This window comes from Taudactylus pleione, unplaced genomic scaffold (assembly GCF_031769625.1).
Source record: "Taudactylus pleione unplaced genomic scaffold, aTauple2 ptg000202l, whole genome shotgun sequence".
Taxonomy (NCBI): Eukaryota; Metazoa; Chordata; class Amphibia; order Anura; family Myobatrachidae; genus Taudactylus; species Taudactylus pleione.
Window position 1 is genome coordinate 10941981 of NW_028284604.1, and position 15619 is coordinate 10957599.

A 15619-nucleotide genomic window follows, 5' to 3' on the forward strand; every position below is an offset into this window, starting at 1 on the left:
GTATTCTCCCCTCACTCTCACCTTATCCTGTATTCTCCCCTCACTCTCACCTTATCCTGTATGCTCCCCACGCTCTCACCTTATCCTGTATTCTCCCCTCACTCTCACCTTATCCTGTATGCTCCCCTCACTCTCACCTTGTCCTGTATGCTCCCCTCACCCTATCCTGTATGCTCCCCACACTCTCAACTTACCCTGTATTCTCCCCTCACTCTCACCTTGTCCTGTATTCTTCCCTCACTCTCACCTTATCCTGTATTCTCCCCTCACTCTCACCTTGTCCTGTATGCTCCCCTCAACCTATCCTGTATGCTCCCCACACTCTCAACTTATCCTGTATTCTCACCTCACTCTCATCTTATCCTGTATTCTCCCCTCACTCTCATCTTATCCTGTATTCTCCCCTCACTCTCACCTTATCCTGTATGCTCCCCTCACTCTCACCTTATCCTGTATTCTCCCCACACTCTCACCTTGTCCTGTATTCTCCCCTCACTCTCACCTTATCCTGTATGCTCCCCACACTCTCACCTTATCCTGTATTCTCCCCACACTCTCACCTTATCCTGTATGCTCCCCTCACTCTCACCTAATCCTGTATGCTCCCCACACCCTCACCTTATCCTGAATTCTTCCCACACTCTCACCTTATCCTGTATTCTCCCCTCACTCTCACCTTATCCTGTATGCTCCCCACACTCTCACCATATCCTGTATGCTCTCCCCCTCTCTCACCTTATCCTGTATGCTCCCCTCGCTCTCACCTTCTCCTGTATGCTCCCCTCACTCACACCTTATCCTGTATGCTCCCCACACTCTCACATTACAATGTATGCTCCCCTCGCTCTCACCTTATCCTGTATTCTCCTCTCACTCTCACCTTACCCTGTATGCTCCCCACACCCTCACCTTATCCTGTGTGCTCCCCACACTCTTACCTTATCCTCTATGCTCCCCTCGCTCTCACCTTATCCTGTATGCTACCCACACCTCACCTTATCCTGTATGCTCTCCCCCTCTCTCACCTTACCCTGTATGCTCTCCTCCACTCTCACCTTATCCTGTATGTTCCCCTCACTCTCACCTTATCCTGTATGCTCCCCTCACTCTCACCTTATCCTGTATGCTCTACCCCACTCTCACCTTATCCTGTATGCTCCCCTCACTCTCACCTTATCCTGTCTGCTCCCCTCACTCTCAGCTTACCCTGTATGCTCCCCTCACTCTCACCTTATCCTGTATGCTCCCCACACTCTCACCTTATCCTGTATTATCCCCTCACTCTCACCTTATCCTGTATTCTACCGTCACTCAAACCTTATCCTGTATTATCCCCACACTCTCACCTTATCCTGTATTCTCCCCACACTCTCACGTTATCCCGTATTCTCCTCTCACTCTCACCTTATCCCGTAGTCTCCCCTCACTATCACCTTATCCCGTATGCTCCCCACACTCTCACCTTATCCCGTATTCTCCCCACACTCTCACCTTATCCTGTATTCTCCCCTCACTCTCACCTTATCCTGTATGCTCCCCACACTCTCACCTTATCCTGTATTCTCCCCACACTCTCACCTTATCCTGTATGCTCCCCACACTCTCACCATATCCTGTATGCTCTCCCCCTCTCTCACCTTATCCTGTATGCTCCCCTCGCTCTCACCTTAACCTGTATGCTCCCCTCACTCTCACCTTTTCCTGTATGCTCCCCACACTCTCACATTACAATGTATGCTCCCCTCGCTCTCACCTTATCCTGTATTCTCCCCTCACTCTCACCTTACCCTGTATGCTCCCCACACCGTCACCTTATCCTGTGTGCTCCCCACACTCTCACCTTATCCTCTATGCTCCCCTCGCTCTCACCTTTTCCTGTATGCTCCCCACACCTCACCTTATCCTTTATGCTCTCCCCCTCTCTCTCACCTTACCCTGTATGCTCTCCTCCCCTCTCACCTTATCCTGTATGTTCCCCTCACTCTCACCTTATCCTGTATGCTCCCCTCACTCTCACCTTATCCTGTATGCTCTACCCCACTCTCACCTTATCCTGTATGCTCCCCTCACTCTCACCTTATCCTGTCTGCTCCCCTCACTCTCAGCTTACCCTGTATGCTCCCCTCACTCTCACCTTATCCTGTATTATCCCCTCACTCTCACCTTATCCTGTATTCTACCGTCACTCAAACCTTATCCTGTATTATCCCCCACTCTCACCTTATCCTGTATTCTCCCCACACTCTCACTTTGGCATGTATTCTCCCCACACTCTCACCTTATCCTGTATTCTCCCCACACTCTCACCTTATCATGTATTATCCCCTCACTCTCACCTTATCCTGTATTCTACCGTCACTCAAACCTTATCCTGTATGCTCCCCACACTCTCACCTTGTCCAGTATTCTCCCCATACCCTCACCTTGTCCTGTATTCTCCCCTCACTCTCACCTTATCCCGTATTCTCCCCACACTCTCACCTTATCCCGTATTCTCCCTTCACTCTCACCTTATCCTGTATTCTCCCCTCACTCTCCCCTTATCCGGTATGCTCCCCTCACTCTCACCTTATCCCGTATTCTCCCCACACTCTCACCTTATCCCGTATTCTCCCCACACTCTCACCTTATCCTTTATTCTCCCCACACTCTCACCTTATCCTGTATACTCCCCACACTCTCACTTTATCCTGTATTCTCCCCACACTGTCACCTTATCCTGTATTCTCCCCACACTATCACCTTATCCTGTATTCTCCCCTCACTCTCACCTTATCCTGTATGCTCCCCACACACTCACCTTATCCTGTATGCTCCCCACACTCTCACCTTATCCTGTATTCTCCCCTCACTCTCACCTTATCCTGTATACTCCCCACACTCTCAACTTATCCTGTATGCTCCCCACACTATCACCTTATCTTGTGTTCTCCCCTCACTCTCACCTTATCCTGTATTCTCCCCACACTCTCACCTCATCCTGTATTCTCCCCTCACTCTCACCTTATCCTGTATGCTGCCCACCCTCTCACTTTATCCTGTATTCTCCCCACTCTCACCATATCCTGTATTCTCCCCTCATTCTCACCTTATCCTGTATGCTCCCCACACTCTCACCTTATCCTGTATGCTCCCCACACTCTCACCTTATCCTGTATTCTCCCCTCACTCTCACCTTATCCTGTATGCTCCCCACACTCTTACCTTGTCCTGTATTCTCCCCTCACTCTCACCTTGTCCTGTATGCTCCCCACACTCTCACCTCATCCTGTCTGCTCCCCACACTCTCACCTTACCCTGTATGCTCTCCCCCACTCTCTCCTTATCCTGTATGCTCCCCTCACTCTCAACTTATCCTGTATTCTCCCCTCACTCTCACCTTATCCTGTATGCTCTCCACACTCTCACCTTGTCCTGTATTCTCCCCACACCCTCACCTTGTCCTGTTTTCTCCCCTCACTCTCACCTTATCCTGTATTCTCCCCACACTCTCACCTTATCCCGTATTCTCCCCTCACTCTCACCTTATCCCGTATTCTCCCCTCACTCTCACCTTATCCTGTATTCTCCCCACACTCTCACCTTATCCCGTATTCTCCCCACACTCTCACCGTATCCTGTATTCTCCCCTCACTCTCACCTTATCCTGTATGCTCCCCACACTCTCACTTTATCCTGTATTCTCCCCTCACTCTCACCTTATCCTGTATTCTCCCCTCACTCTCACATTATCCTGTATGCTCCCCACACTCTCACCTTATCCTGTATTCTCCCGACACTCTCACCTTATCCTGTATGCTCGCCACACTCTCACCTTATCCTGTATTCTCCCAACACTCTCACCTTATCCTGTATTCTCCCCTCACTCTCACCTCATCCTGTATGCTCCCCACACTCACACCTTATCCTGTATTCTCCCCTCACTCTCACCTTATCCTGTATGCTCCCCTCTCTCACCTTATCCTGTATGCTCCCCACACTCTCACTTTATCCTGTATTCTCCCCACACTCTCACCTTATCCTGTATTCTCCCCTCACTCTCACCTTATCCTGTATTCTCCCCACACTCTCACCTCATCCTGTATGCTCCCCACACTCTGACCTTATCCTGTATTCTCCACTCACTCTCACCTTATCCTGTGTGCTCCCCACACTCTCACCTTATCCTGTATTCTCCCCTCACCCTCACCTTATCCTGTATTCTCCCCTCACTCTCACCTTGTCCTGTATGCTCCTCTCACCCTATCCTGTATGATCCCCAGACTCTCAACTTATCCTGTATTCTCCCCTCACTCTCATCTTATCCTGTATTCTCCCCTCACTCTCACCTTGTCCTGTATGCTCCCCTCACTCTCACCTTGTCCTGTATTCTCCGCTCACCCTATCCTGTATGCTCCCCACACTCTCACCTTATCCTGTATGCTCCCCACACTCTCACCATGTCCTGTATGCTCCCCTCACTCTCACCTTATCCTGTATTCTCCGCTCACCCTATCCTGTATGCTCACCACACTCTCACCTATCCTGTATGCTCCCCACACTCTCACTTTGTCCTGTATTCTCCCCTCACTCTCACCTTATCCTGTATTCTCTCCTCACTCTCACCTTATCCTGTATTCTCCCCACACTCTCACCTTATCCTGTATGCTCCCCTCACTCTCACCTTATCCTTTATTCTCCCCACACTCTCACCTTATCCTGTATTCTCCCCACACTCTCACCTTATCCTGTATGCTCCCCACACTCTCACCTCATCCTGTATTCTCCCCTCACTCTCACCTTATCCTGTATGCTGCCCACCCTCTCACTTTATCCTGTATTCTCCCCACTCTCACCATATCCTGTATTCTCCCCTCACTCTCACCTTATCCTGTATGCTCCCCACACTCTCACCTTATCCTGCATGCTCCCCACACTCTCACCTTATCCTGTATTCTCCCCTCACTCTCACCTTATCCTGTATGCTCCCCACACTCTTACCTTGTCCTGTATTCTCCCCTCACTCTCACCTTGTCCTGTATGCTCCCCACACTCTCACCTCATCCTGTCTGCTCCCCACACTCTCACCTTACCCTGTATGCTCTCCCCCACTCTCTCCTTATCCTGTATGCTCCCCTCACTCTCAACTTATCCTGTATTCTCCCCTCACTCTCACCTTATCCTGTATGCTTTCCACACTCTCACCTTGTCCTGTATTCTCCCCACACCCTCACCTTGTCCTGTATTCTCCCCTCACTCTCACCTTATCCCGTATTCTCCCCACACTCTCACCTTATCCCGTATTCTCCCCTCACTCTCACCTTATCCCGTATTCTCCCCTCACTCTCACCTTATCCTGTATTCTCCCCACACTCTCACCTTATCCCGTATTCTCCCCACACTCTCACCGTATCCTGTATTCTCCCCTCACTCTCACCTTATCCTGTATGCTTCCCACACTCTCACTTTATCCTGTATTCTCCCCTCACTCTCACCTTATCCTGTATTCTCCCCTCACCCTCACCTTATCCTGTATTCTCCCCTCACTCTCACCTTGTCCTGTATGCTCCTCTCACCCTATCCTGTATGATCCCCAGACTCTCAACTTATCCTGTATTCTCCCCTCACTCTCATCTTATCCTGTATTCTCCCCTCACTCTCACCTTGTCCTGTATGCTCCCCTCACTCTCACCTTGTCCTGTATTCTCCGCTCACCCTATCCTGTATGCTCCCCACACTCTCACCTTATCCTGTATGCTCCCCACACTCTCACCTTGTCCTGTACTCTCCCCTTACTCTCACCTTGTCCTGTATGCTCCCTTCACTCTCACCTTATCCTGTATTCTCCGCTCACCCTATCCTGTATACTCCCCACACTCTCACCTTATCCTGTATGCTCCCCACACTCTCACTTTGTCCTGTATTCTCCCCTCACTCTCACCTTATCCTGTATTCTCTCCTCACTCTCACCTTATCCTGTATTCTCCCCACACCCTCACCTTATCTTGTATTCTCCCCACACTCTCACCTTATCCTGTATACTCCCCTCACTCTCACCTTATCCTGTATGCTCCCCTCACTCTCACCTTATCCTGTATTCTCCCCTCACTCTCACCTTATCCTGTATGCTCCCCTCACTCTCACCTTATCCTGTATTCTCCCCACACTCTCACCTTATCCTGTATTCTCCCCACACTCTCACCTTATCCTGTATGCTCCCCTCACTCTCACCTTATCCTTTATTCTCCCCACACTCTCACCTTATCCTGTATTCTCCCCACACTCTCACCTTATCCTGTATGCTCCCCACTCTCACCTTGTCCTGTATTCTCCCCTCACTCTCACCTTATCCTGTATGCTCCCCTCACTCTCACCTTGTCCTGTATTCTCCCCTCACTCTCACCTTATCCTGTATTCTCCCCTCACTCTCACCTTATCCTGTATTCTCCCCACACCCTCACCTTATCCTGTATTCTCCCCACACTCTCACCTTATCCTGTATGCTCCCCTCACTCTCACCTTATCCTGTATGCTCCCCTCACTCTCACCTTATCCTGTATGCTCCCCTCACTCTCACCTTATCCTGTATTCTCCCCACACTCTCACCTTATCCTGTATTCTCCCCACACTCTCACCTTATCCTGTATGCTCCCCTCACTCTCACCTTATCCTTTATTCTCCCCACACTCTCACCTTATCCTGTATTCTCCCCACACTCTCACCTTATCCTGTATTCTCCCCACACTCTCACCTTATCCTGTATTCTCCCCTCACTCTCACCTTATCCTGTATTCTCCCCACACTCTCACCTTATCCTGTATTCTCCCCTCACTCTCACCTTTTCCTGCATTCTACCCACACTCTCACCTTATCCTGTATGCTCCCCTCACTCTCACCTTGTCCTGTATGCTCCCCTCACTCTCACCTTGTCCTGTATGCTCCCCTCACCCTATCCTGTATGCTCCCCACACTCTCGACTTATCCTGTATTCTCCCCTCACTCACACCTTATCCTGTATTCTCCCCACACTCTCACCTTATCCTGTATTCTCCCCACACTCTCACCTTATCCTGTATTCTCCCCTCACTCTCACCTTATCCTGTATTCTCCCCTCACTCTCACCTTGTCCTCTATTCTCCCCTCACTCTCACCTTATCCTGTATGCTCCCTTCACTCTCACCTTATCCTGTATTCTCCTCTCACCTTATCCTGTATTCTCTCCACACTCTCAACTTATCCTGTATTCTCCCCTCACTCTCACCTTGTCCTGTATTCTTCCCTCACTCTCACCTTATCCTGTATTCTCCCCTCACTCTCACCTTATCCTGTATTCTCCCCACACCCTCACCTTATCCTGTATTCTCCCCTCACTCTCACCTTATCCTGTATTCTCCCCACACTCTCACCTCATCCTGTATTCTCCCCTCACTCTCACCTTATCCTGTATGCTGCCCACCCTCTCACTTTATCCTGTATTCTCCCCACTCTCACCATATCCTGTATTCTCCCCTCACTCTCACCTTATCCTGTATGCTCCCCACACTCTCACCTTATCCTGTATGCTCCCCACACTCTCACCTTATCCTGTATTCTCCCCTCACTCTCACCTTATCCTGTATGCTCCCCACACTCTTACCTTGTCCTGTATTCTCCCCTCACTCTCACCTTGTCCTGTATGCTCCCCACACTCTCACCTCATCCTGTCTGCTCCCCACACTCTCACCTTACCCTGTATGCTCTCCCCCACTCTCTCCTTATCCTGTATGCTCCCCTCACTCTCAACTTATCCTGTATTCTCCCCTCACTCTCACCTTATCCTGTATGCTTTCCACACTCTCACCTTGTCCTGTATTCTCCCCACACCCTCACCTTGTCCTGTATTCTCCCCTCACTCTCACCTTATCCCGTATTCTCCCCACACTCTCACCTTATCCCGTATTCTCCCCTCACTCTCACCTTATCCCGTATTCTCCCCTCACTCTCACCTTATCCTGTATTCTCCCCACACTCTCACCTTATCCCGTATTCTCCCCACACTCTCACCGTATCCTGTATTCTCCCCTCACTCTCACCTTATCCTGTATGCTCCCCACACTCTCACTTTATCCTGTATTCTCCCCTCACTCTCACCTTATCCTGTATTCTCCCCTCACCCTCACCTTATCCTGTATTCTCCCCTCACTCTCACCTTGTCCTGTATGCTCCTCTCACCCTATCCTGTATGATCCCCAGACTCTCAACTTATCCTGTATTCTCCCCTCACTCTCATCTTATCCTGTATTCTCCCCTCACTCTCACCTTGTCCTGTATGCTCCCCTCACTCTCACCTTGTCCTGTATTCTCCGCTCACCCTATCCTGTATGCTCCCCACACTCTCACCTTATCCTGTATGCTCCCCACACTCTCACCTTGTCCTGTACTCTCCCCTCACTCTCACCTTGTCCTGTATGCTCCCCTCACTCTCACCTTATCCTGTATTCTCCGCTCACCCTATCCTGTATGCTCCCCACACTCTCACCTTATCCTGTATGCTCCCCGCACTCTCACTTTGTCCTGTATTCTCCCCTCACTCTCACCTTATCCTGTATTCTCTCCTCACTCTTACCTTATCCTGTATTCTCCCCACACCCTCACCTTATCCTGTATTCTCCCCACACTCTCACCTTATCCTGTATACTCCCCTCACTCTCACCTTATCCTGTATGCTCCCCTCACTCTCACCTTATCCTGTATTCTCCCCTCACTCTCACCTTATCCTGTATGCTCCCCTCACTCTCACCTTATCCTGTATTCTCCCCACACTCTCACCTTATCCTGTATTCTCCCCACACTCTCACCTTATCCTGTATGCTCCCCTCACTCTCACCTTATCCTTTTTTCTCCCCACACTCTCACCTTATCCTGTATGCTCACCACTCTCACCTTGTCCTGTATTCTCCCCTCACTCTCACCTTATCCTGTATGCTCCCCTCACTCTCACCTTGTCCTGTATTCTCCCCTCACTCTCACCTTATCCTGTATTCTCCCCTCACTCTCACCTTATCCTGTATTCTCCCCACACCCTCACCTTATCCTGTATTCTCCCCACACTCTCACCTTATCCTGTATGCTCCCCTCACTCTCACCTTATCCTGTATGCTCCCCTCACTCTCACCTTATCCTGTATGCTCCCCTCACTCTCACCTTATCCTGTATTCTCCCCACACTCTCACCTTATCCTGTATTCTCCCCACACTCTCACCTTATCCTGTATGCTCCCCTCACTCTCACCTTATCCTTTATTCTCCCCACACTCTCACCTTATCCTGTATTCTCCCCACACTCTCACCTTATCCTGTATTCTCCCCACACTCTCACCTTATCCTGTATTCTCCCCTCACTCTCACCTTATCCTGTATTCTCCCCACACTCTCACCTTATCCTGTATTCTCCCCTCACTCTCACATTTTCCTACATTCTACCCACACTCTCAGCTTATCCTGTATGCTCCCCTCACTCTCACCTTGTCCTGTATGCTCCCCTCACTCTCACCTTGTCCTGTATGCTCCCCTCACCCTATCCTGTATGCTCCCCACACTCTCAACTTATCCTGTATTCTCCCCTCACTCACACCTTATCCTGTATTCTCCCCACACTCTCACCTTATCCTGTATTCTCCCCACACTCTCACCTTATCCTGTATTCTCCCCTCACTCTCACCTTATCCTGTATTCTCCCCTCACTCTCACCTTGTCCTCTATTCTCCCCTCACTCTCACCTTATCCTGTATGCTCCCTTCACTCTCACCTTATCCTGTATTCTCCTCTCACCTTATCCTGTATTCTCTCCACACTCTCACCTTATCCTGTATTCTCCCCACACTCTCACCTTATCATGTATGCTCCCCACACTCTCACCTTGTCCTGTATGCTCCCCACACTCTCACCTTATCCTGTATGCTTCCCTCACTCTCACCTTATCCTGTATTCTCCCCACACTCTCACCTTATCCTGTATTCTCCCCTCACTCTCACCTTATCCTGTATTCTCCCCTCACTCTCACCTTATCCTGTATGCTCCCCACACTCTCACCTTATCCTGTATTCTCCCCTCACTCTCACCTTGTCCTGTATGCTCCCCTCACCCTATCCTGTATGCTCCCCACACTCTCAACTTATCCTGTATTCTCCCCTCACTCTCACCTTGTCCTGTATTCTTCCCTCACTCTCACCTTATCCTGTATTCTCCCCTCACTCTCACCTTGTCCTGTATGCTCCCCTCAACCTATCCTGTATGCTCCCCACACTCTCAACTTATCCTGTATTCTCCCCTCACTCTCATCTTATCCTGTATTCTCCCCTCACTCTCATCTTATCCTGTATTCTCCCCTCACTCTCACCTTATCCTGTATGCTCCCCTCACTCTCACCTTATCCTGTATTCTCCCCTCACCCTCACCTTATCCTGTATTCTCCCCTCACTTTCACCTTGTCCTGTATTCTCCCCTCACTCTCACCTTGTCCTGTATTCTCCCCTCACCCTCACCTTATCCTGTATTCTCCCCTCACTCTCACCTTGTCCTGTATTCTCCCCTCACTCTCATCTTGTCCTGTATTCTCCCCACACTCTCACCTTATCCTGTATGCTCCCCACTCTCACCTTGTCCTGTATTCTCCCCTCACTCTCACCTTATCCAGTATGCTCCCCTCACTCTCACCTTGTCCTGTATTCTCCCCTCCCTCTCACCTTATCCTGTATTCTCCCCTCACTCTCACCTTATCCTGTATTCTCCCCACACCCTCACCTTATCCTGTATTCTCCCCACACTCTCACCTTATCCTGTATGCTCCCCTCACTCTCACCTTATCCTGTATGCTCCCCTCACTCTCACCTTATCCTGTATGCTCCCCTCACTCTCACCTTATCCTGTATTCTCCCCACACTCTCACCTTATCCTGTATTCTCCCCACACTCTCACCTTATCCTGTATGCTCCCCTCAATCTCACCTTATCCTGTATGCTCCCCTCACTCTCACCTTGTCCTGTATTCTCCCCTCACTCTCACCTTATCCTGTATTCTCCCCTCACTCTCACCTTATCCTGTATTCTCCCCACACCCTCACCTTATCCTGTATTCTCCCCACACTCTCACCTTATCCTGTATGCTCCCCTCACTCTCACCTTATCCTGTATGCTCCCCTCACTCTCACCTTATCCTGTATGCTCCCCTCACTCTCACCTTATCCTGTATTCTCCCCACACTCTCACCTTATCCTGTATTCTCCCCACACTCTCACCTTATCCTGTATGCTCCCCTCACTCTCACCTTATCCTTTATTCTCCCCACACTCTCACCTTATCCTGTATTCTCCCCACACTCTCACCTTATCCTGTATTCTCCCCACACTCTCACCTTATCCTGTATTCTCCCCTCACTCTCACCTTATCCTGTATTCTCCCCACACTCTCACCTTATCCTGTATTCTCCCCTCACTCTCACCTTTTCCTACATTCTACCCACACTCTCACCTTATCCTGTATGCTCCCCTCACTCTCACCTTGTCCTGTATGCTCCCCTCACTCTCACCTTGTCCTGTATGCTCCCCTCACCCTATCCTGTATGCTCCCCACACTCTCAACTTATCCTGTATTCTCCCCTCACTCACACCTTATCCTGTATTCTCCCCACACTCTCACCTTATCCTGTATTCTCCCCACACTCTCACCTTATCCTGTATTCTCCCCTCACTCTCACCTTATCCTGTATTCTCCCCTCATTCTCACCTTGTCCTCTATTCTCCCCTCACTCTCACCTTATCCTGTATGCTCCCTTCACTCTCACCTTATCCTGTATTCTCCTCTCACCTTATCCTGTATTCTCTCCACACTCTCACCTTATCCTGTATTCTCCCCACACTCTCACCTTATCATGTATGCTCCAGACACTCTCACATTACAATGTATGCTCCCCTCGCACTCACCTTATCCTGTATTCTCCCCTCACTCTCACCTTACCCTGTATGCTCCCCACACCCTCACCTTATCCTGTATGCTCCCCACACTCTCACCTTATCCTCTATGCTCCCCTCGCTCTCACCTTATCCTGTATGCTCCCCACACCTCACCTTATCCTGTATGCTCTCCCCCTCTCTCACCTTACCCTGTATGCTCTCCTCCACTCTCACCTTATCCTGTATGTTCCCCTCACTCTCACCTTATCCTGTATGCTCCCCTCACTCTCACCTTATCCTGTATGCTCTACCCCACTCTCACCTTATCCTGTATGCTCCCCTCACTCTCACCTTATCCTGTCTGCTCCCCTCACTCTCAGCTTACCCTGCATGCTCCCCTCACTCTCACCTTATCCTGTATGCTCCCCACACTCTCACCTTATCCTGTATTATCCCCTCACTCTCACCGTATCCTGTATTCTACCGTCACTCAAACCTTATCCTGTATTATCCCCACACACTCACCTTATCCTGTATTCTTCCCACACTCTCACTTTGACCTGTATTCTCCCCACACTCTCACCTTATCCTGTATTCTCCCCACACTCTCACCTTATCCTGTATTATCCCCTCACTCTCACCTTATCCTGTATTCTACCGTCACTCAAACCTTATCCTGTATTATCCCCACACTCTCACCTTATCCTGTATTCTCCCCACACTCTCACTTTGTCCTGTATTCTCCCCACACTCTCACCTTATCCTGTATTCTCCCCACAGTCTCACCTTGTCCTGTATTCTCCCCACACTCCCACCTTATCCTGTATTCTCCCTTCACTCTCACCTTATCCCGTATTCTCCCCTCACTCTCACCTTATCCCGTATGCTCCCCTCACTCTCACCATATCCTGTATGCTCCCCACTCTCTCACCTTATCCTGTATTCTTCCCACACTCTCACCTTATCCTGTATTCTCCCCTCACTCTCACCTTATCCTGTATGCTCCCCACACTCTCACCATATCCTGTATGCTCTCCCCCTCTCTCACCTTATCCTGTATGCTCTCCACACTCTCACCTTATCCTGTATTCTCCCCACACCCTCACCTTGTCCTGTATTCTCCCCTCACTCTCACCTTATCCTGTATTCTCCCCACACTCTCACCTTATCCCGTATTCTCCCCTCACTCTCACCTTATCCCGTATTCTCCCCTCACTCTCACCTTATCCCGTATGCTTCCCTCACTCTCACCTTATCCCGTATTCTCCCCACACTCTCACCTTATCCCGTATTCTCCCCACACTCTCACCTTATCCTGTATTCTCCCCTCACTCTCACCTTATCCTGTATGCTCCCCACACTCTCACTTTATCCTGTATTCTCCCCACACTCTCACCTTATCCTGTATTCTCCCCACACCCTCACCTTATCCTGTATGCTCCCCACACTCTCACCTTATCCTGTATTCTCCCCACACTCTCACCTTATCCTGTGTGCTACCCACACTCTCACCTTATCCTGTATTCTCCCCTCACCCTCACCTTATCCTGTATTCTCCCCTCAATCTCACCTTCTCCTGGATACTCCCCTCACCCTATCCTGTATGATCCCCAGACTCTCAACTTATCCTGTATTCTCCCCTCACTCTCACCTTGTCCTGTATGCTCCCCTCACTCTCACCTTATCCTGTATTCTCCGCTCACCCTATCCTGTATGCTCCCCACACTCTCACCTCATCCTGTATGCTCCCCACACTCTCACCTTATCCTGTATTCTCCCCTCACTCTCACCTTATCCTGTATGCTCCCCACACTCTCACCTTATCCTGTATTCTCCCCTCACTCTCACCTTATCCTGTATGCTCCCCACACTCTTACCTTGTCCTGTATTCTCCCCTCACTCTCACCTTATCCTGTATGCTCCCCACACTCTCACCTCATCTTGTCTGCTCCCCACACTCTCACCTTACCCTGTATGCTCTCCCCCACTCTCACCTTATCCTGTATGCTCCCCTCACTCTCAACTTATCCTGTATTCTCCCCTCACTCTCACCTTATCCTGTATGCTCTCCACACACTCACCTTGTCCTGTATTCTCCCCACACCCTCACCTTGTCCTGTATTCTCCCCTCACTCTCACCTTATCCTGTATTCTCCCCACACTCTCACCTTATCCTGTATTCTCCCCTCACTCTCACCTTATCCCGTATTCTCCCCTCACTCTCACCTTATCCCGTATGCTCCCCTCACTCTCACCTTATCCTGTATTCTCCCCACACTCTCACCTTATCCCGTATTCTCCCCACACTCTCACCTTATCCTGTATTCTCCCCTCACTATCACCTTATCCTGTATGCACCCCACACTCTCACTTTATCCTGTATTCTCCCCACACTCTCACCTTATCCTGTATTCTCCCCACACCCTCACCTTATCCTGTATGCTCCCCACACTCTCACCTTATCCTGTATTCTCCCCACACTCTCACCTTATCCTGTGTGCTACCCACACTCTCACCTTATCCTGTATTCTCCCCTCACCCTCACCTTATCCTGTATTCTCCCCTCAATCTCACCTTGTCCTGGATACTCCCCTCACCCTATCCTGTATGATCCCCAGACTCTCAACTTATCCTGTATTCTCCCCTCACTCTCACCTTGTCCTGTATGCTCCCCTCACTCACCTTATCCTGTATTCTCCGCTCACCCTATCCTGTATGCTCCCCACACTCTCACCTCATCCTGTATGCTCCCCACACTCTCACCTTATCCTGTATTCTCCCCTCACTCTCACATTATCCTGTATGCTCCCCACACTCTCACCTTATCCTGTATTCTCCCCTCACTCTCACCTTATCCTGTATGCTCCCCACACTCTTACCTTGTCCTGTATTCTCCCCTCACTCTCACCTTATCCTGTATGCTCCCCACACTCTCACCTCATCTTGTCTGCTCCCCACACTCTCACCTTACCCTGTATGCTCTCCCCCACTCTCACCTTATCCTGTATGCTCCCCTCACTCTCAACTTATCCTGTATTCTCCCCTCACTCTCACCTTATCCTGTATGCTCTCCACACACTCACCTTGTCCTGTATTCTCCCCACACCCTCACCTTGTCCTGTATTCTCCCCTCACTCTCACCTTATCCTGTATTCTCCCCACACTCTCACCTTATCCTGTATTCTCCCCTCACTCTCACCTTATCCCGTATTCTCCCCTCACTCTCACCTTATCCCGTATGCTCCCCTCACTCTCACCTTATCCTGTATTCTCCCCACACTCTCACCTATTCCCGTATTCTCCCCACACTCTCACCTTATCCTGTATTCTCCCCTCACTATCACCTTATCCTGTATGCACCCCACACTCTCACTTTATCCTGTATTCTCCCCACACTCTCACCATATCCTGTATTCTCCCCACACTCTCACCTTATCCTGTATGCTCCCCACACTCTCACCTTATTCTGTATTCTCCCCACACTCTCACCTTATCCTGTATGACCCCACACTCTCACCTTATCCTGTATTCTCCCCTCACTCTCACCTCATCCTGTATGCTCGCCTCACTCTCACCTTATCCTGTATGCTCCCCTCTCTCACCTTATCCTGTGTGCTCCCCACACTTTCACTTTATCCTGTATGCTCCCCACACTCTCACCTTATCCTGTATTCTCCCCACACTCTCACCTTATCCTGTATGCTCCCCACAC